This window comes from Euprymna scolopes, chromosome 1 (assembly GCF_053919585.1).
Source record: "Euprymna scolopes isolate OS-2025 chromosome 1, ASM5391958v1, whole genome shotgun sequence".
In the NCBI taxonomy this organism is placed as follows: Eukaryota; Metazoa; Mollusca; class Cephalopoda; order Sepiida; family Sepiolidae; genus Euprymna; species Euprymna scolopes.
The window spans coordinates 34,337,385-34,359,790 of record NC_136482.1 but is presented as its reverse complement, the minus strand read 5'-3'; the positions used below and the strand labels follow the sequence as shown (position 1 = coordinate 34,359,790).

Genomic DNA, 22,406 nt, shown 5'->3' with positions numbered 1-22,406 from the left:
CCAGCTATGTAAACACATTGCAATATTTTTCAATAATTATATCCAAAAAATTTTCTTTATCTTTGCAATGAATTTTTATTTAAAATTAAGAAATTATTTTCTAAAATATATTGTTTATATATGGTTTACATTTTGTTTTGAAGTAAAATTAAGAAATTAATTTTAAAAATATGGTTTATATCCATCTTCATTCAAAAGGGTTACTTTTCGGTAGCTTCACCAGTTTTTGACAAACAAAACACATAAGAAGTGACTTGTGATGCATGAAAGTGCAATTCAAACGAATGCCAAAAACAACTGGCTTGAATGGCCACCATCTTTCTTTCTCTACTTTTTTAAGATACACTCTGCACTTCACTTCAAAAAGTTAGTTTTCACAGGAAGGTGTTAACTGAATATATCTCAATCACTGAAAATCGTTGTAAATGCAAAATTTTATAAGCCAATACAAAACTTAGAATCCCTATAAAAGCGAAGAAACTGTGGGAACATGATGAGAATTAGCAGCGAACTGGATGTTAATGCATCCACCATGAGAGACAAAATGAAAAATCGTCTTTTGCACATGGTTCCACGCATCGCTTCCGCTTGGGAAGAAAAAAAATAAGATAACCAAAAAATAATTATCGACCAATGGCAGAGCTCCATGCCTAAAATAAACACCTCAAATGAGGGGACCAAGAGGAGGGAAGGAGGAGATTTGCCCTGCTGCGTCAGTGAACGCACGGATAGATTCTCCCACCCAACCTAAAGAGATGAAGAAGAAAAAGAAATAAGGCACCAGTGAACTGAAGCTGACTACGCTCTCATGTTATGGGCTAAATGCCTTCAATTCTAAACAATGCCTAATTCACACAAACCAAAGAGGAGAGGAGGAGAAAGAAGACGAAGACGCCGGGCTGCTAGCGCTGATGAAAGAAGTCACTCACTTTCCAGTTACAAGCCAGGACACACATCACCGACCAGCAGGATGACCGGCCTACCCTAACCCTCTCCATTGTCCAAAAGATAAGTTACATTTTACGAACATTCATTCTTTGTCAATTCATACATACCTACAAACAGTTTACGAACATTCATTCCTTGTCAATTCATACATATCTACAAACATTTTACAAACATTCATTCCTTGTCAATTCATACATACCTACAAACATTTTACGAACATTCATTCCTTGTCAATTCATACATACCTACAAACATTTTATGAACATTCATCTCCTTTGTTAAATCACATTCCATCCTATCAACACTTTGCCTCTCCTAATACAAATCGTTGGTAGTAAATAAAGTCGGTTCTCAACCTTCAGTATTCGTCTGTCTTTAATTATATGGAGTCAGAATCTACACACCTCCAACGTTGTTAATTTCATGTATTCTTTGTTGTGGCCTCTATGGCATCCTTTCCTCCCCCTAATTCTTTCATAAATAACCCAGGCCATAAAACGCACAACGTCAGAGTATATAAACTGTTGGTTGGCCACTCACACACAAGTTATTACATACACTCTCTCATTAACCAAAATAGATACATTATTTACACACATGGCAGCAGCCTAAATGAACACATACATTCTCTCACAAACAAAAACGACACAAAAATATGCATACACATACACACTACCATGCTTATTTCATGTACATTCAGATAAATGCATGCTTAATCAAATTCTGCTCAATTTCAATGAATGTTACCAATGCTCAAAATGTTCGTCTCAATGTTTATCTCAAATAGCCTATGGGCCTAGATAAACAATAATACATTAGTACCAAAAGAATAAATTAAAAAGAATATGACTGTTAAGGAAAGTGTACCCCCCCCCCTTCCATCAAAACACACAATAACATTTTACTCGCTGTAGAAGGGTAACACTTTCTCTTGAATCCAGGTACGTCCAACGATGGAATACTGTTGCTACATCTGGGCAGGAGCTGCTAGAAAGAACTTGTCTTGCCTTGATAGAGTTCAAAATAGACTTTGTAGCCTCCTAGGAGATGTCCTTTTCTCTTCCCTGCAACCTTTATCTCACAGAAGAGATGTTGCGAGCTTGTCTCTGATGTATCATTATTTTCATGGAAAGTGTTCAACTGAGCTTCAGTCTATGCCCCCCCCCCTCGCCAAACTTTCACAAGAAACACTCGTCTAGCTGAAAACACTATCAATAATTTCCCCCACTCTTTATCTCTGCTTAAACCTAAACGTAGATTCCATGAACAAAGCTTCTTTCTTAGAACTGCATGCCTGTGGAATTGTCTTCCGTTTTCCTGCTTTCCGGCTGAGTACAATATGGTTGTCTTCAAGTCTAACGTAAATAAGTTCTTGATGAGCCGTTCCATATGAGTTAACAAATTTACCGAATTTTCATTACTAATGATTACTATATTTTCCAATTTCTACTGTACACTCTTTAACCCTTATACTTGAGTGGCCTCTTGGCCTTGATAATGTGGTGATGCCTGTGTAAAAAAAAAAAAAATCTTAAATGCTGAACAATAAGCAGAAGAACGTTCATTTCTATCAATCTTATTTTATTTTATTCACATTCTCTTCAGGACATTAGACACAATCTCGACTGAGCTCTACTCTCGGGTTCTCTTTATAAAATATTCACAGCAAAAACTTATCTAGCTACAACGCTGTAAATAATTTTCAGTATTTGTGCAGATTTTGAATCAAATGTATCTATTCAGAACCTTTATGATGAGAATTTCGTCTTTGTATTACTGTACACATAGATTCGAAAAAGTTGTCAAAAAACAAATATATAACAAATAAATGTTATCAAAGGAAAGATAAGTTACTTTTCTACCTAACTGGATATGTTTTTAGTGTTTTTATTTAATGTAAGATGTTTATTCAGCTCGAAAAACATACAGTGTTTACTGATGTATTGGAAAATTAAAAATGGAGCCCGGCTCTCTGTTTGACACGGCAAGTGTGGGAAAAGTAGTTAAAAATAAAAAACTAGACAAAATACTGTTAGAAACTCGCCTAGTTTCAAATATGTCTCAAATCCTCATCTGCCTCAACAGTAACCTTACAAACTCATTGACCTGTATCCTTGAGTGGTCTCCTGACCTTGATAAGCATTGGTACAATAAAAATACTTATAAGAAAAAGAATATTACTGTTAAGAAACGTGTACCTCTCCTTTCCTCTGGGAGGGGTTAGGGCATCTACTGATAAATATGGCAGGTGGCACCCTTTAACTAGGTCTCCTGAATGAAGACTCAGCTTCCAGCCTCCAATGGTCTCTTTGTTTTCAGTGTTTTCTTTTTTCAATGGTTTTCAAGTATTTTCTTTTATTCGAATTGGAATTTTCTACACATGTCTATTTTTATCACAGCTTTTAGAGGTCACAAGAAGAGGTACTTATGTCAGGAAGAGAAGCTTTTGTTAATTAGTTGTAAATAATCTGGAATCACATACCATGTCCGTTATGGCTCAGTTTTGTTCACTGCAACAAAAAAAAAATAAATGAATATGCTTGTATGACAAACAAAAACATTTTAATAGTTGTAAAAAAATAACACTTTCTCTCGGATCTTAAATGCTGAGCAACTTGCCGGGAATTTTCCATAGGCAGAAGTTAAGGTAAACGTTCATTTTTATGCTATTTTATTCACATTCTGTTTAGGGGGTTAGACACAAGGACAAGTGTTGCTTTTTATGAAAGCGTTTCTATGAAACAAACTGGATTCAAACTTGGAAATTCCAGGTTTTCAGTCCTTGTGTTGTTAATCACTTAGCTACCCCCCCCCTCAACATTATCAATCTTAATCATACTTATTATTGTACAAAACTAGAAGAATACCCGTCCCAGGACGGGTAAAATTAAATTCGTGAACAAAACAGTTTTGAACCATTTTTATTTATATCCACTCATGGAGATTAAAATCAAGATACTAAACCTTATATCTAGAATCCTTATTCTAAATTTGATCAAAATCCATGTAATGATTTTGGTTCTAAAAAAAAGTCTAAAATTTAAGGCTTAAGGCTCTTAAGGAAAAAATGAAATTTAGGAAATCTTACTTCATCAGTATCTAATGATTGGATTAAAATTTAATGTAAATCTGATATGTTTCGATTTTCAAATGGAGGGCTGTGCCCAAACTACGATCCCTAAAATCCCTTTAAAATATTAAAAAATATTACAAAAACACTGAAATTTGTGGAATATTTATTAATTGATGTTTAATACATATTTGTTAGCATTTCATAAAAATCAGAGATTAAATTTTTATATTTTCTCTGCATAAAATTAAACTAAATATTTCTCACATTTGTACTCCCCACATTTAACAGCCGTGTTTTAAAATTCATAATGATCAGTTAGTTTAGTAGTAAACCTACAAAAAAATGCATAACTTTATAAAGATGGAGATATGGGTTTGTAGTGATATCGATGACATGAGAATCACACCTTTTCTTGGGATTTTCATTCAAATTTTTCTTCTTTTCCAAGCAAATTTAGAAAGCCATTCCTAACATAGACAGTGTGTGTGTGTGTGGGGGGGGGTAATAACGAATGGATAAATGAAGAAAAAGAAGAAAAAGATTCGAAAGAGATGTCGACGGTAAAGTGTGACTTTCATGTCGTGGGCAGCCATTTTGTCAACAAAAAATTCAACATTTCGTAAAAAGTATTGAATTTCTGAGATGCATCAGAACACAAACAACTGATCAAGGTAGGCCGAAAAGTAACCCTTATTTATTTGGTGTATATTTGATTCTTTAAATCTTTTATTATTTTTTCTTTCCCCCCTTTTTTGTTTTGCTAGTTACACTTAAAAATATCCAAATCTCTGAAGTAATATTCTGCCCATTCCAGTCATTGTTTTCAATCTTCTTATCGTCTAACTGTCAGTGCTTTTAACCCTTATCATTGAGTGGACCCCAGGGGCATTGATTAGCAGTGACTCATTAGTATTAAAAAAAAAAAACAGTTTGAAAAAAACAGATTGAAGTGTTGGAAAGTTTCCCAGAAGGATTAACGTTACCTTACTTAATTTGTGAAGAAGGAGTTGTATTGATTGAGATTGTCGGACTGACTTCCTCGTCTTGGTTGTTATAGACACAACGTTTCGCCCGTTTTGCCCTCCGGCCTTCATCAGGTGTTTTGTATCGAACTGGGGAACCGTTTGTTAGGAGTCTCAAACCCAACCCTTTATTATTATTACTGGGGTACTTAGGCTCTGGGACATAGTTGCTAATTCTCTGTTTGGAATGTTACTTATCATTGCCTTCGTTCAGGATTGAACTCAGCACCTTTGCGTAACTGTAAACTTTGATACAACGTCTAGGACCACTCGGCCATATGTCACTAGGAAAGATACAGACAATTACTAAAGAGTTGTATGTAATTGAAAATCTTGTGGTGTTTATAAGCATTGGGTACACAAGAAGTGAAGTGGAATTACTGATAGATTGAGAAAAACAATTTATACGTAAAAGAAGTGTAATGGAATGGAGATGGATGAGAACTCTGATGCGGACAAAGTATATTGATATATACTGTTGAAGTTGTTCAGAAGCGCTAGTGTAATTGTAACAGTTAGAAGTGAGATCAGTTCAAAGATTTTCGGCGATTACTAAACAACAATCACGAAGCTGTGAATGTTGACAAAGCCGAACGAGTCTATTCGCTCGGGCGCAAATCGGATAACTACATTCGTAAAATTCAGAGCCCGGAAGGGGACTTCTTAGTGTCGGCTCGGGGGATTTGCGAGCGGTTTCGAGTGCACTTTGAAGATCTTATTGCGCAGCTGTCCAGGCTCCGCGTCCAGGAGTTTGGCAACTATTTGGCTGGCTCGCCCTGCCTGGAGGCGGCCCGAGCGGCTGGTTGCGATGGTCGGGTTACAGAGTGTGAGGTTGTAGCTGCTATGAAGCAGGTCGCCTATAACAGATCACCAGGACTTGATGGACTACCCTACGAACTTTACTTGAGGATGTCGCACATGTTTGTTCTGATTCTGACGGGTGTGTTTAACCACTGGTTTGACACGGGATCTATCCCGAGTCAGGTTACCAAAGGAGTGGTCACACTTCTGAAGAAGAACGACACACATGTTGGGGGGGATAGATGATTTTAGGCCAATCACGTTGTTGAATATGGATTTAAAAATCCTGGCCCGAGTGCTGGCAAATCGTTTGCAGATTGTTATCGCTGACTTGGTCGAACCGGATCAGAATTACGCTGTGAAGGGAAGATCAATTCAAAATAATTTGCATTTGATACGTACAGTCATAGAAAATTTAGAAGACGACACTGAAGCCGCGCTGATTAATTTGGATCAGTCCAAGGCGTTTGATAGGGTGGATCATCATTTCCTGATGGCTGTTTTAGAGACCGCCGGATTTGGATTCGGCTTCTGCAGATGGATTTCCATTTTGTACGCTCGGCCGACGGCAGTTGTGCAGATCAACGGGGTGCGGTCGGCGCTGTTCGCGGTTTCTCGGTCAGTGCGACAGAGGTGTCCGTTGTTGCCCTTGCTGTATGTCCTCGCGCTGGAACCATTCCTTAGGAAAATGAGGACTAGGGTGGCTGGACCGGCCCTGCGCGGAATTGCTCTTCCTGGTGGTGCACGAGCCAGGGTTTCCGCGTTTGCCGATGATGTCACCGTATTTGTTTCGAGCGTCGTTGATATTATTACGGTGATTAAGGCTCTCAAGCGTTATGAAGAAGTTACAGGGGCCGTAGTCAATCTCAGCAAATCCGTTGGCCTGAAGTTGGCCGCTTGGCGGGGCTCGAATGCTTGGCCTGGCGCATTTGTCTGGACGGATAGCCCGGTCCGTATTCTGGGTGTTTGGTTTGGACCCGGTCTATGTCTAGATAAGAACTAGTCGGAGGTACAGACCAAGGTTGAAGCATCTGTGAGGGTTTGGCTTCGAAGGGGATTGTCCCTTAAAGGTAGGGCGGAGGCGTGCGCCACTTACGTGTTTCCGCTGATCCTTTACCGATTGGCTGTACTTCCTCTGCCTGCGGTCCGCATGGCGGCCTTAACGCGTGCGCTCTTCTTACTGTTGTGGAATGAGCAACGGCCGCTTGTCCGTAGACAGGTCTGCACTCAACGTCTTGAAGATGGGGGCCTGGGGATGCCTGACCTGGCTAGCCACAAAAATGCTGAAAGGTTGGCGTTGCTGGGTAGAACTCTGATTGAGGAGTCTGATTGGGGTCCCGCGGTCGGTGCAGCTTTTCCCGACCTTATCCCCAATCATTTAATTGAATGCCAAAGAAGGCCGAGAGGGCAATCAAGATTCTTCAACGAATGCCGAAATGCGCTTAGAGCGATGCCAGGGTCCTTGGACCTTGCACAGCCTAGAAGGGCATTATATCGGGGATTAGTGGTGGGGACCGCTTCGGACCCGCTTGGGGAGCGGCTGCAGCTGTTGGAGGGGGAGGTTCGCTCTCTATGGAATTGGGCGCCAGGCCGGGGATACCTTAACAATTCCGAATTTTCCCTGACCTGGCGATTGGTTAGAAACGCTCTACCCCTCAATGACATACTGTTTAGAATTGGTATGGTATTTAGTCCCTTTTGTCCACGGTGCGAGGAGGATAGCTTAGAAACCGTAGAACATGCTTTTTATATTGTTCCAAGCTCCGTGAATTCTGGGAGTATGTCAGTGAGGTCACGGCTCGCATCATCCCCGATCAGGTGACGATCCTGGATTTAGCATCCATTGTCTACAACGCAGATCCCTTGTGGCCTAGGGAGGAACGAATGGTGTTCCTAGCGACCTTGGCCGTAGCTAGACTGGTAGTGTGGGTTTCACGCATAGAGATAGGGCGTGGGGGGGGAGCCGCCTTCTCATCGGGATCTGATTTTGTATTTTAAACACCAACTTAAAATCAAAATCAGATGCGATAGAAGGAGGTTATCTCGCTCACAGTTTAGTAGGAGGTGGATTCACACCGCTAGTTTATGTGTGTTTGTACAAAACAGGCTTGAGTACGTGTTCCCTGCGTAGGCATGGCACACGCCGACCGTAAAAGCAACCCCCCAGACCAGATCAAGATAATCCCGTAGTGGATCAGTCCTTTAGCTAGTTGGTATAAATGAGTTCCATGTCCCCAATTTTTATTTTTAGGTGTTAGGATACCTCCAAAGAAGCCCAGTCCTGATTAATTTATTTTAGTCCAAACCCGTCCCGATGTTATTTTTCTTGGAGGTCACCGAATATCCCTCCCCCCCCTTTATTTTGTCCGTAGCTGTGCCCACTCCCTCTTAGGAAGTGCTCCTTTGTTTTTATTACTGTTATTTTTCTTTATTTTGGGGTGTTTTTAAGGCTCTCATTATCCCCGCCCATCATCCGCATATATCATACACATCACAATTTCATCCACATATATCATACACATCACAATTTCCATTTTGTCATTATTGCATTGTAAATATAAAGTCATTATATTAAAAAAAAAAAAAAAAAAAAGTCATTGTATATAATTTTATTGTTAAAAAAAAAACAAAAAAAACTTGTAAATATTGTCATCTGGGGCTTTAAGTAGATCCAACTCCTAGAGTGAATGCGGTATTGTGGTGATTGCAACTAGTGATAGGGAATAGACAAGTGGACGACCCCCGACACCCATCTTCCCCCCCACACCCTTTCTGGCCTCATGCCACATTTAAAAAGAATTAGTTGCCTGTTTTATATAATTTTAACCCTAAAATTTTGTAAAATTTGTGATTTTTCTTCTTAAATAAATATTTAAACAGCAAAGGGTTACCATACTGCTGTCTATCAGATGTGTATACGTAGTGCATGTTTTTATTTTTAGTACATTTACTAACAAGTCATCGCTTATTAAGGCTTCTGTTGCCGTTTAGAAATGATAACGGATTGAGGACATGCGTTTCATGAAGAGAAATTATAGAGAAAGATACGATGGATGTGTAATATGAGACAGGCTTAGTAATAATGACCTCAGAGAGAAGATTAAATCTGGATAGTATACGGAGATATGTGCAGAACAGACTTTGTTGGTTTGGTCACACTTAAAGAATGAATAGGACACTGTTGGATAAGTGGATGTGAAAAAGTTCAGGATAAACTCTTCTTTTATGATCTGATTTCTCAAGTCTGTAATCACATCAGTGACTGTTTTATTTGCAGTCTTTAACATTTATGCAATACTAAAATATTCTTGGCATTTTGGCAAGGAGCTAAATCAATGCAATACAACAAAACGACGTTTTATATAATTCTATGTTTACCAATGTATTTTATTGTTTGTTTATATATATAACTAGCCTGGGTGCTTGGAGATGTGTGTTGAGCAAAAAAAAAAAAAAAGTGGTAGCAGGCAGGCAGGCAGGCAGACTCGAACCCGTACCACAAAGGAGAAAAAAAAGTAGGGAGGAACATGACGTCTTCGCTGTTGCGTCCAGCACCAAACTGGAAGTGATGAAGGTTTAAATTAAGGCTAGTCAATCGAAAAGAGGGGATGACTTTTGAAAATATCGGCGAAAAAAGCGACCCCTATCTGTAGAAAAGTGCCTAGTTGAGGGTGAAGGAATTAATGTTTTTAGCCAATTTTTCAATATTTGTCGTCCGAAGGACCGAGCTTCAAAACGATACTGATCTCGTGAAAATCCGTCGCCCTGGCGAAAGTTTTAGGCATACATGATGATTGCAACGTCTTGTCAGACGAGTGCCACTCCCTCAGACAGGCTGAGGGAGTATCTATACAAATATGATGTTACAGTCTTAGCTTTGTACAACAGCTAAGTCTCTCTCTCGGTTCAAAATGTTGAGATCCAGCAACAAGCAAAAGCAAGATAGCCAGCAACAAATTAAACTGCAGACCAGCTTTATGCGGGTAAAGGTCTTCCGCTTTATGGTTTTTTTAAATCAGAGATTTGCTTCTCCTAGAAAGGTTGCCTTCACCACGGCTTACGGGAGCCCTCTCCACCCCAATACACATATACACACACACAAATATACACGGTGCTAGTTGGCCGTTGACCCAGAAAAGAGTTCATTCGCCCTTTGGAAGGTCTTGTTTTTAATCCTTCAGGGAGACTAGCCGCCCTCCTCACCAAACAAGTCTGGTGGGGGAACCAGTTTAGTCGCCAGTGACCCGACCATGAGGCAGGTAGTACTGGGTTACATGGTACCAGTAGCACATGACATGACCTGACATAGGCATAGGCATACATACATACATACATACATAGGCATACATACATACATACATACATACATACATACATACATACATACATACATACGTACATACATACATACATACATACATAACTACATTTAAGCGGACAGGTGCGATATATCCATTATAGAAAACACACACACACGATATGATTTTGAGAATCTTATGTAGAACAAAAACCGGTGTGCTTGAAGTATTGTAGTGAATAATAAATTTAACTAGGATCAACATAGACAAGCCAAAGTACAGTAACGAGGATGACCACAGATACCTCCCCCCCCCCTTTTGAGTAGCCTTGTGCCAAATTTTTGGTTTTTCTTTTTTTGTACATTCTGGAAAATAAAAAAATATATAACGCAAAGTATAGTATCTCTTCTGATATTTCACTTCACCTTTTCTCTTGTCAGTCAATGGAGGAGAAATCCTTCATAACTGAGGCAATTTTTATTTTTGTTCCTATCCAGTGTGCCCCTTTTTGGGAAGCTGGGTTTTCCCCCATATTAAAAACCGATCTTGTTTCTAAATCTGCCCTCGTGGGGAGGCAAGTAAATAGGAATAACACCTAAGGATCATTTTGTCATAAATGGTGTCTCCAGATGTGAAATACAATTCAGTTTAACATGGGTATCGGAATATAATGATTCACTTTTGAATGATTATTATAAGGTGGCCATAAAGTAGGGGCTCATTTCACGTTAAATTAAAACAGAAAAGTAATCTCCCACTTTTTGAAACAATAATGCGCGACCTTAAAGGCAAATGTCACATAGCCCACTCCCACTACATAATTCAGGTCATTAGCTTTCCGACGAGCCTTTACTGTAAGGACAGGTCAATCTCACTGACCTTGTGTTTAACTTTAAGACCATGGAAAGGCAATTAGATTCGAACACTTTACCTCTCTCTTCTTTCTTGTTTGAGATGCGACATGCGTATTTCTTTCTTTCCTTCTTTCTTTCTTTCATTTTTTTTTTTTTTATAAAGTAGTTCCGTTATATAAACAATCCCTTTCTATTTTGGAAAAATAAATGAAAGTTAATTAATTTCTTAAAGATTGGAGAATTTAATTGAGAACATTTTTAGTTTTTTGATGTACTAATATTTATGGTTTTTACTACGGACATTGCCGCATTTTGAACCTTCCTCGCGCGTCGTCGTATTGTTAAAAAAGAAAAAAAAAGGTAAGCTTTCAATATATATTTTTTAAGAATATTTGTTTCACTATGGATATATGCATGTTTTGTCTACGTTAACAATCATTAATTATTATTATTTACATATCAAACTATATAAACAATATAAAAGCAAACAAACGAAAAATAAACAAACACTTTCATTCATTCGACTGCGCAAAATAAATATAACTAACGATAGTTTATATGATATACGGAAAGTTCACATTGATACTATTTTTTTTATTTTTTTAATAATTGATAATTTTTGTATCTACTAACTAAAAAATTAAGTAAGCTCCGACTAATAAATTTTCGAAAAGGTTGAAAAAGTTCATATTCTTAATAATTTTTAAATAAACTAATTTTTATTTCGAAATTGGCCTCAAACTACACGTTGCGAGGTCATTTGAAACGGTTACATCTATTCAATTAAAACCTTCTGCAGGATTAAAATTAATTATTAGTATAGAAAACATGCTTTCTGATGTGGAACATATTTATCTATATATTTTAATTTCTAAAAATTTACTTCTGACGAAGTTCAGATTATTACTCTTTAGGCCATCCGTATTAATCTGGTGACTTTGTTTGAGCTACTTCTACAGCTTCTCCGGCGTAATTTACGAAAAGATGTTCAAATACCTTATTTTTTTTTTTTTTTTTTTCCAAGGAAGTCACCATTTATCAAGGCCCGATGGCCACTCGATGATAAGGGAATGAATGTAAGGTCACTGGTGTAAATTGGGTAGAATTTGATTATTTAAGGGGGCGGGGGCGGCTCAACAAGAACTTGTTTACATTGGACTTGAAGGCTACCATATTGTAGTCGGTCAACTCTGAAATACCTTTATATTTATTTTGGTCCTTCGGTTAGTATTTCTACAGTTTACGAACCGTTCTATTTTTAGATAAGATTTATAAGTTAAATTTAATTTTTTCTCCTCATGTTAAGAATGGATTACTAAAAAAAAAAAAAAAAAATAACTTTATCAGCACGGCCGTAAAGAGCAAGAGTACCGTCTGATTAATTGGAATTTTTAAATTCGCAGAAACGAAAATGAATTTTCCGTTGTGAGTAGAATCCGTTTCGCTTTTGATATTCGCACGTAGAAATTCGGGATTTTCGTTACAGTGTTAATTTTACAAGGATTTTATTATGCGAAGTGAATCCCACTTTAATACATGAATACATGAATAGAAAATCATTTAAACCCCTCCCCTTATATATATATATATATATATATATATATATATATATATATATATATATATATATATATATATATATACTGTAGAATCCCGGGATACGGTGGGTTGGGTGGCCCAAGGATAGGGTTTTTTCCAGCTTACGATGTGAAATATGATGTTTTTTCCGGACCCTGGTTACGGTATTTGCCCCTTACGGTGTTATTTATAATGTTATTTGCTGTATATTATTACTAATTTTAATGCCTTATCCCTGGGGTTTAATATATATATATACATATATATATATATATATATATATATATATATATATATATATATATATATATATATTTTACTGTTTCGACGGGCGAGTGTGGATTTAGGAGAAATATTTACGGCACTGATTCGTAGCCTGAGAGCAGCCGACTGTCAATGCGACGGTTGTAGGTTCGTTCCTTGGCTGGAGAAAAGTGTATGTCTAGCCGCACTGATGAGTTTGTACGAGCCCTTTCCAAGTCTCACACAAAACACACATTCATATTTCAAGCTGTCATATACATACGCGCACACAAACATACGCGTCCACGTCCACACATGTACACATATTCACGTCCGCGTACATACACTCACATTCACGTATATATACACACACGCTTACGTATACACATGTACTCACACACACGAACACGAACACACACATGGACGACGTCACTTCCGCTTTCTAAGGAAATACACATGCGCAAAAGACACTCCAGTAGCGAGTATAAAACATGGAGACAAGCTGTTTCTAATCCTCTTTTTAGGACCAACTCTCAACTAGAGAGGTTGGGCGAACAAGCCGCCGCCGTTTCGGCGCACGCGCACGCGCATCTCACGCCCACTTCCTACTATGTATGGGGCACGAGCTAATGACTGTATGTATACATTCTCCCTCTTTCTCTCTCCATCTACTACTGGCCACTAAGAACACCTTCGCGTAGCTGACTACTAACTGATGACAACTCTAATATCCTCTTCCTTGCATACACGCTGGATTCTCATTTCCACTACAACACTCACTTCAATTCCCACGCGCAAACAAACAATAATGACCCAAACTTGAGATGAAAACACATTTCCTTTTCTTGCTACAACACCAGTCCTGCAACGGACATTGGTTACATACGCGCGGACATGTTATAACTAAAATGTTCATTTCTTTCAACAGCAAATAAACGACGTTTATCTTATCCATTACTTGAGTCTTTGTTTCCTTCAATTCCCATTCGTTTCATTATTCTTTTGTAACGGGATTGGGGTATTTATATATCCTAGTCCCCTACAAGTTGTGATACAACGAAACAATACTGTATGTGGATGACATATATATATATATATATATATATATATATATATATATATATATATATATATATATATAATATGAACAAATGATTAATAAAACATGTTAAAAACATTTAATTTTAAAAAAGGAAACAAAACGCGGATTAAGGACTATCCACTTATCTTGTGTTTCCTTTTTTAAAATTAAATATGTTTTTAACTCTTTTTCAAGATGTCTTTTAACATGTTTTATTAATCATTTGTTCATATTATAAGCTCTATTTCCTTTTCGGTTTTATTGAGCTTTTACATCTGGCTGAGTTTATTTTACTTGTAAATATTAACTCTTTAATATTTATAATATATTTTAAGTTTACCATTTTGATTACCTTGGTAAACTTATTGTAATTTTTATTATATATATATATATATATATATATATATATATATATATATATATATATATATATATGGTTCGTTTTTTATGAAAACGCCTGCGCTGATTTTTATGAAATTTTACATGAAGGTACTTTATGTGTCTAGCGGTGTTCTAAGACTGGTTTTGTATTGGAATGTCTTTGATAAATATCGATAATCGAAATAATCCAATGAAAGAAGGAACAGGCAATAACACCTTACACAGTTTAACATCACAAGTGCATTTGAGAACTTTTATCACCACACAAGCCAAAAGGCTAGACGTATAAAATCAACAGTAGGTTCTTTGATATTACAAGGATGCGTTCAAAATAAATGTTTCTGTTTAGAGAATAATTAGAGCATTAAACTTGACTTTTGAATTTTAAACTTTAATGTAAGCCATTATAGATATAAAATATTTTTATAAAATCAACAGTATATTCTCTACAGTGCAATGTAGACTACAATGTTTTGTAAACTAAGTCACTGCATCCTGTTGTTTATAATTTTTCAGTAAACAGTTGTGCTCCTTGTTGATGAATTAAAGATGTTGCGAAAAATGTTTATATTTTAGGGGGCAAAATATTTATTTTCTGCGAAAAAGTTTGGTTGGAGAGTATCCCAGGTCCTCTTTGATAGTTGTGTGATAGCCAACATAGAAACAGGTCTATATGCTTGTGTAATGTTGATTAATCGGACTATTATTCGCATTTTGGGTGTTATTAGCACAACGTTTCAGTCACTACAGCCTACGACCTTCTTCGGATGTTGAAAACATGCTTCTTTTTCTCTATTAAGGGAAGAGAAAAAGAAGCATGTTTTCAACACCCAAAGAAGGTCGCAGGTTGCAGCGACCGAAACGTTGTGCTAATAACACTCAAGGTGAGAATAATAGTTCAATTGATCAACAGAACACAAGCATTCACATCTCATCTAAAAAATTCAGAATTGCATGTATATATTCCCTTCATCACTGTTGATTGGAATAAGCACGTAATGCTGTTTTTAAGTGGCAATGAAAATGTTCTATCATCCCATTAGAAGCAGAGTGACAGCTTGTTGTGGGAATACATTTGATCCCTAAAATCCTGGAAAGTTCCTTGAATAGTTGAGATTCAAACCATACACCACTGTCAGTGGTAATGGTTGTGGGCACTCCGTAATGCAATGTCTAGCCTGATATAAGGGCTTGCGCTAAAGATTCAGTCAAAATGTCATTTAGGGGAATGGCTTCAGGCCACTCTGTGAAACGGTCTATACAGGTCAGGAGATAAGTAAATCCATGATTGACCGGCCATAGTCCAAACAGATCAATATGAATCGAGCATCTGGAGTGCTGAATGTTCCAAGAGATGCACGGATATGCTTGTTCATCTTTGACTTTTGGCAGGAAATACAGTAATATCATGCCTGACATTTGGCCAGAAAAATCTAGCTGTAATCAGCTTCACTGTGGCTTTGAGTCCAGAGTGTGTTAAACTGTGTAAGGTGTCAAAGACAACCTTATGATGAGTTTCTGCTTCACTTTATTAAAAGTTTTCAAGGAAATCTTCCCATTTTTCTTCTTCCTGTTACGTAACAGAAAGAGGAGACAGAAGATCTACACAGTTCAACCAACAGAGAAAGTGCCTTAGTGAAATGAAATTGAAGGTCTTGTAAAGCCTTCATCTTTTCAGGTAAGGAAGATATACCTTCAGGGCTGATAATGTGGCCCAAGAAGACTCGTAAGAAAGCCTTCAGGTTATCGTTAATGATGGCTGACAACTTCACTTAATTCCATATTTTAAATGAATTAAATTTTTATTTTACTTATTTCATGAATTAGCTCCGAATTCCTTCTTTGAAAAAATAATTGACCAAAACATGTGTTAGTCCAAATATCCAAGATCCCATGCAAACACAAGACTCATTTAGATAATGTGTGTATTTTAGGTAAGACCTACGTTATAGTGTGTTATAAATATTATAGGAATCAATTGTGGTCAGCAAACAAGAATCTGCAAGTCATGTTAATTGCTTCATGTGTAAAACGTGATTTAAAGAAATAGGATATTACAGTTATTCAAAACAGGATACACTAGAAAATTATGAACACAAGTGAGTTTTTAATAGAAAGATATGTCATTGACATGAGAGAATTCAAGTACTTTTATATTTCCTCCTCTCTTTCTCTCTCTTAAGAGATATTTATATTTCTCAGAATAAAAATGATTAACAAAAAAAAAAAAAAAGCTTGAGGAAAATCTTGTATGGTTGAAAGCTTGCTAATTTATTTCTTTTAAGTAATTAATTTTTTTAAAAGAAAAAATGTATTTGACTTTATTAAATGTCTGATAACATCTCAAATTTCAAACGATTTCTGAAAAGTGCTAATGTGTGCGTATGTGTGTGTGTGTGTGTGCGTATGTGTGTGTGTGTGTGTGTGTGTTACGTTGTGGGGTACCAAATCGCTGTACATTGTCGTTATACTAAAACATGAACATATTACATTGTGGGGTTTATATATTATCTGTATATTCTTTACTAACTAAACACACCTGTACATACAATCACGCGTATATACGAGGGGTGTGCAGTAAGTAATGCTCCTGACCCACTTCCAGTTGTCTGATCTAGCTGAAATTTTGCATGTGCAATGATTTATATCTCTACGGGTTATGTGGCAAATTACAGCTCTGAAATAATTGTGGTTTCTGTTTTACGGGTGTTTGAATTGAGTCAGGTGTGAAATGGAGGCTGTTGAATGTCGAGCAGTGATCCGATTTTTGTATTTGAAAAGACACACACCACAGAAGACTTTTGATGAAATGAAAGAAACTTATGGTGATAATGCCCCATCATATGACCTTGTAAAACGCTGGCATCGTGAATTCAAACATTGCCGGAAGTCTGTGGAAACAGCTCCCAGATCTGGTCGCCTCCCTTCTGCCGCTGATGAGGCATCTGTCCGTCAAGTTGAGGCTGCCATTTTGGAAGATCGGCGCATTACTATTCACTAAATAGCCCAAGATGTCAAGATTAGTACAGGGTCTGTGGAAACTATCATTCATGACCATTTTCATATGTATAAGGTGTCTGCCAGATGGATTCCCAGGTTGCTCACACCATTCCAGAAGCGAGAACGCGTCGAGTGCTTGAGGATGAATTTGGAGATGTGCCAAGAAGATGAGTAAAAGTTTTTCAAAAGACTGATGACACAGGATGAAACCTGGGTCCATCACTATGATCCAGAGACTAAATCCCAGTCAATGCAGTGGAAGCACTTGGACTGACCACCTCCAAAGAAGGCAAGGGTGCAGCCCTCCGCTGGCAAGGTCATGCTCACAGTCTTCTGGGACTAGGACGGGGTGGTGATGACAGATTTCCTGGCAAAGAGTACCACAATTACAGGAGCCTATTATGCTTCACTTTTGAGGAAATTAAGGGAAGCTATCAAAATCAAGAGGCGGGGCAAGATCAGCAAAGGTACCCTCCTCCTGCAGGACAACGCTCTGGTTCATAACTCGCTTGTCACCAGATCAGAAGCACGGGCGTGTGGTTATGAAATCCTCCCTCATCCTCCCTACTCTCCTGACCTTGCACCCTCTGACTTCCACCTCTTCCCAGCCATGAAGTTGTTTTTGAAAGGAAAGTGTTTCCCAGATGATGCAGCTTGATTTCTGAAGTCACATCGTGGTTGGAGGACCAACCTGGGGTGTTCTACAAAAATGGTCTCCAGAGCTGCATCAAACAATGGGAGAAATGTATAACTCTGGGTGGTTCCTATGTAGAGAAAGACTAATAACTGTGCCAAGTTTCGTTGTTCTACTGCTATGGGAAGTGGGTCAGGGGCATTACTTATTGCACACCCCTCGTATACGTATTTGCATGGTGTGGTATCGTCGTGTGCTTGAGTGTATACGTGGCCTAACTGAACGTCTGTGGTTCTTCACTATTTGGACCATATGTTGTCTTATCTATCTATCTATCTATCTATACATATATATATATATATATATATATATATATATATATATATATATATATATATATACGTGACATTCTATTTTACAGCTCATCTACATGTTGATGTTTGTGTGTCAAACGTGTAATTATGGCATACCTTTTAAACTGTGTTGTTGGCCTCTCTGTCTTTTGGCCAATCTGAGAATGTCATCTATCCTTGGATAGATCTGGAATATGTTGGACAAAGACGTTCCAATATCCAACTCAACACTCAACACTATGCATGTTAAACCGGAACATGTAACATGGGATACGTGAACTTCCAGACATCTGCTCGGATACCTTTCCGAGTTTGACAAGGTTTGACATGTTTTGATAAACTTATCAAAGCATAGTTTTATGTCTTGTTTACTTCGCCAATTAGATAGATAGATACATCGATAGATAAACAGATACATAGATAGATAGATACACAGATAATTAGCTAAACTGATGGATAGACAGTAACAGATAATTTACTCTTCAGCTCGGCCATCTCTCTCTCTCTCTCTCTCTCTCTCTCTCTCTCTCTCTCTCTATATATATATATATATATATATATATATATATATATATATATATATATATATTATTTTGTTTACAGAAAGTTTTTAGATGAGACAAGTCATTGGTACCGTCGATTTCAAACCCGATGATTAGGACCATTTTAGATACCCATATCAAGCTCTCGTCAGCAAATACTCATCTCACAGATGAGTGTTGGCTGACGAGAGCTTGATATGCGTATCTAAAACGGTCCTCTTGATATGGGTATCTAAAACGGTCCTAATCATCGGGTTTGAAACCGACGGTACCAATGACTTGTCTCATGTAAAAAACTTTCTGTAGACAAAATAATATATATAAATACGCTCTTATTTTCGGATTTTCCTTATAATTGAACACTCTGCTGGCTTTCTTTAAAAAAACAACAACTAATTATATATATATATATATATATATATATATATATATAGTGTAAAATTTTGTTGAAAATTCAAAGACTCACGTTTTTTTTTTTTATAACCTTCGTTTATTTCCTGGATTTTTCCATTACAGTCGTTTTTCATTAATGAGTTAGCAATTTTACGATTTATGTTTCCGTAAAAATATCTTTTCCTCACCAACTTCTTCAGATGTTTATCCATTAGATTTTTACAACAAATGGTATATTTTTAACATGCTGGACATCGTATTCGGGTAAAAAGATTTATACAGCCATGCTTCCTCACTTTCTCCATCTTTTGGTGTTATGTAAAGATAGTTTTCCATTTGAACCCGTACTTTCGTATTTCTATTTTTTAATAATAATTAATTATTTATTTTTGTTTTAATTTTCCCTGTTTTTCCTATTTGTTTTTTCCCAATTATCATATAATTTTACATAATTTTATTCCTATATTTATGCGTGTTTATTTTAATATTGTTTTTTTTTTGCTTGAATTCGTATTATATTACCCGATGCAGGGGAGGTCACTCTCATGGTATCATTTTTTTAAATCTAGAATTATCTCCCTTGCATTTTGTTTTTCCTAATCTGCTCTAGTGCGTGAAATCAAATATTTGTTTCTGTGCAAACACCCGTGGATTACATCTAGTCTTTTGTTTAATAATTTTTCTTTTGCTATTAGTAAATGGTAAGATTCTAATATACATAAGTTGCATCTTTTCGATTTGCTAGGTTTATATTTTCCCCCCTTATCAATTATTGACCATCTTAATTTATATTCAGTTTATTTCCCTTTAGTTCCTTAATCCATACTGCTAAAATGGTTGAGTTTTTCTTTGTTTTTTTCCCGTTGTTTTCGCTATTACTATTGGTTCTGTTTCTATTTTCGTTATAGTAGTTGTGGTTGTCAATATTGTTATGATACTTTCTACCGTTGTTTTCATTTTTATTTACATTGTTGTTGATTTCGTTATTTTTGGTGTTCTTTTCTTTCTCAGTTTCATTTTTAAACAATGCTAGATGATTACGATATCTGTCCTTAAAGCAAGTTCCGGTGCTCCCCAGATATACTTTAGTTTTATTATTTGTTATAACTTCACATTTGTATACTATGTTTGAAGTTAAACAGTTTCCCCCACATTGGACATTCATTAGGGTCTTGGCAGTTACATTCTTTTACATTGTTAGATTCATTTTCTGTTCTATCTGTTTTTCAAAAATTTGTTTAATTTTGTGTTATTTGACCCAATTATGGTACTTGTTAAGTTAGAAGACGTTGAGAAGGATAGCTTAACAGTGTTTTTATTAATTATCTTACTTAGTTTACTATCTTGTGGGAAATTTTTTTCTACAATATATATATATATATATATATATATTTTTTAAGTGTATGTATTATATACATATTACATATATATTATATATGTTTATATACAGTGCAACCAAAAGAAAGTCCATACTTGTAATTTTTTAACAAACTGCAAATTTAAGCTAAATTAAATGTAACTGTTTAAACAACCTATACCTCATTTGCTTCGCCTTTATTTCTCTATAGTTTTACCAGCTCATATTTGAATTTTAATTGTGGTATAGTATATTATATATATATTATACTAGCAGTTCAGCCTAGCTTTGCTCGAGCTCTATGCACTGTTCATAACTTTATGTGTATCTTTTGATTTTAGTGTGCTCCATATGACAAATCAATTGGCCGCTTATGTATACTTGATTAAATTTTGATACTTTGAACATTAATTTTTGTTAGTCTTTTCATTACAACCAATCGGAATTGATTCCTATTTGAGACACATAAATCATTTCAAGTTGAGAATGTACCCAATGAAGCAGTTCAAAATGAAAAGAAAGATATGTTGCAATTCAATAAATTAGTTTTTTTTATCCGACGACAAAATGCGTAGGGTTTCGTGATTGAACGATATTTTTCAGGAATGAATTCTTATTTGAGTCACGTAAATTATTTCCCATTGCTATCGAGACTTCAACAACGAAATATCCACGTGTATACCCATGAAAGGAAGTGAGTTAGACACCCCATTCCCATCCTCTTCTCACATCTCCCTCCCACCAAGTCATTCGTCAAGACATTTGTCAAGGCCATGACGAGAAACCCTACCTCCACCCCAAACGAAGCAGCGTGCAGGAAAAAGGGGAAGAGAAAGATTTTTAGCAGGAATTACGCGCGAAAAAGAAACAGGAGAGTCAGTCTGAAGAAATGGAACTGATCACATTGCCAAACAAATGTTGACAATAAAAATGCGACTGACGACAGCCAACATGATTCGCCCGGCAAATTGGAAGTTCACTCAACTTTAATCTCATTCCTTGAACCAAAAAGGGAATATGTCAAAGAATGCAAATATACCTTGGCTCAGAGATATTGGAATGGGATACATCCCTGAGTGGGGAGGACAAGAAGACGCGATGAACATCAGCAATGTAATTTATACGGTGAAATGGCGACCCTCTCAACTGAGTCTTATTCCTGGAGCCGAAAAGGGAATACATCAAAACTATGAATGCACCTTGGCTCAAATATGTGGGAATGAGACGTCCCAACCTCGGTGGTTGAGAAAAAAACGTAAATGAAAAATAAGGGAAGTCAAGTGGATAAACGAACCTCGAAGGACATCGAATCACACGCCAGCGAAGTGGGACTGCCCCACACTTCAAAATCAGAACATTGACATTTATCAGATACCTAACCATCGGTTGAATGCATGTCCTCACAGCTAAGTATTGTTCAATATCGTCACCCCACCCCCATACTTCATAAATGTCGACTCGTTGGACTGATTTGTTTTTTCTTATTTTGAATAATTTCCACAGCCTCATATGACTAAAAAGAAGATAAAAAAGGAAGGAAAGAGAAGAGGATATGTTTATTTGAAGAGTTTACTTTACCGTTGCCCCCCTCCCCGCTTTTGCTTTTTGACCCGTTGGACGCTATCTGCATGTTTTCTTTTATTATTATTTTCTTTGAATATTTTGCCTTTGCTGTTGAATTTTAATGCACAATAAATGACATGCGTATAATATATATATATGACTGTGTTGTTCCGTTATTTATTGCCTCGTATTTCGTCAACCGTGAATCTCATAAGAACATTCCACGACGGAATTACTGTCCAGAATCTAGGTAAAGTGCTACTTGGTCGTGATAATTCTATGGCC

At 36.8% G+C, this 22,406-nt stretch overlaps 1 protein-coding gene across 6 annotated transcripts in view; it reads left to right on the top strand.

The window, feature by feature from the left end:
* LOC145293256 (glycine N-acyltransferase-like protein 3) overlaps positions 1-22,406 on the top strand; it is a 94,509-nt gene that overhangs the window by 22,756 nt on the left and 49,347 nt on the right. The window contains exon 1 of one of the 6 annotated variants that reach the window (XM_080140022.1): positions 3,412-3,595. The exons of 4 other annotated variants lie outside the window; for them this stretch is intronic. The gene's annotated coding sequence lies outside the window, so the exon portion shown is untranslated. Of the gene's footprint in view, positions 1-3,411; positions 3,596-10,858; positions 11,357-22,406 lie in introns of those variants that run through there. One more of the 6 variants, XM_080139874.1, reaches the window with a different exon arrangement.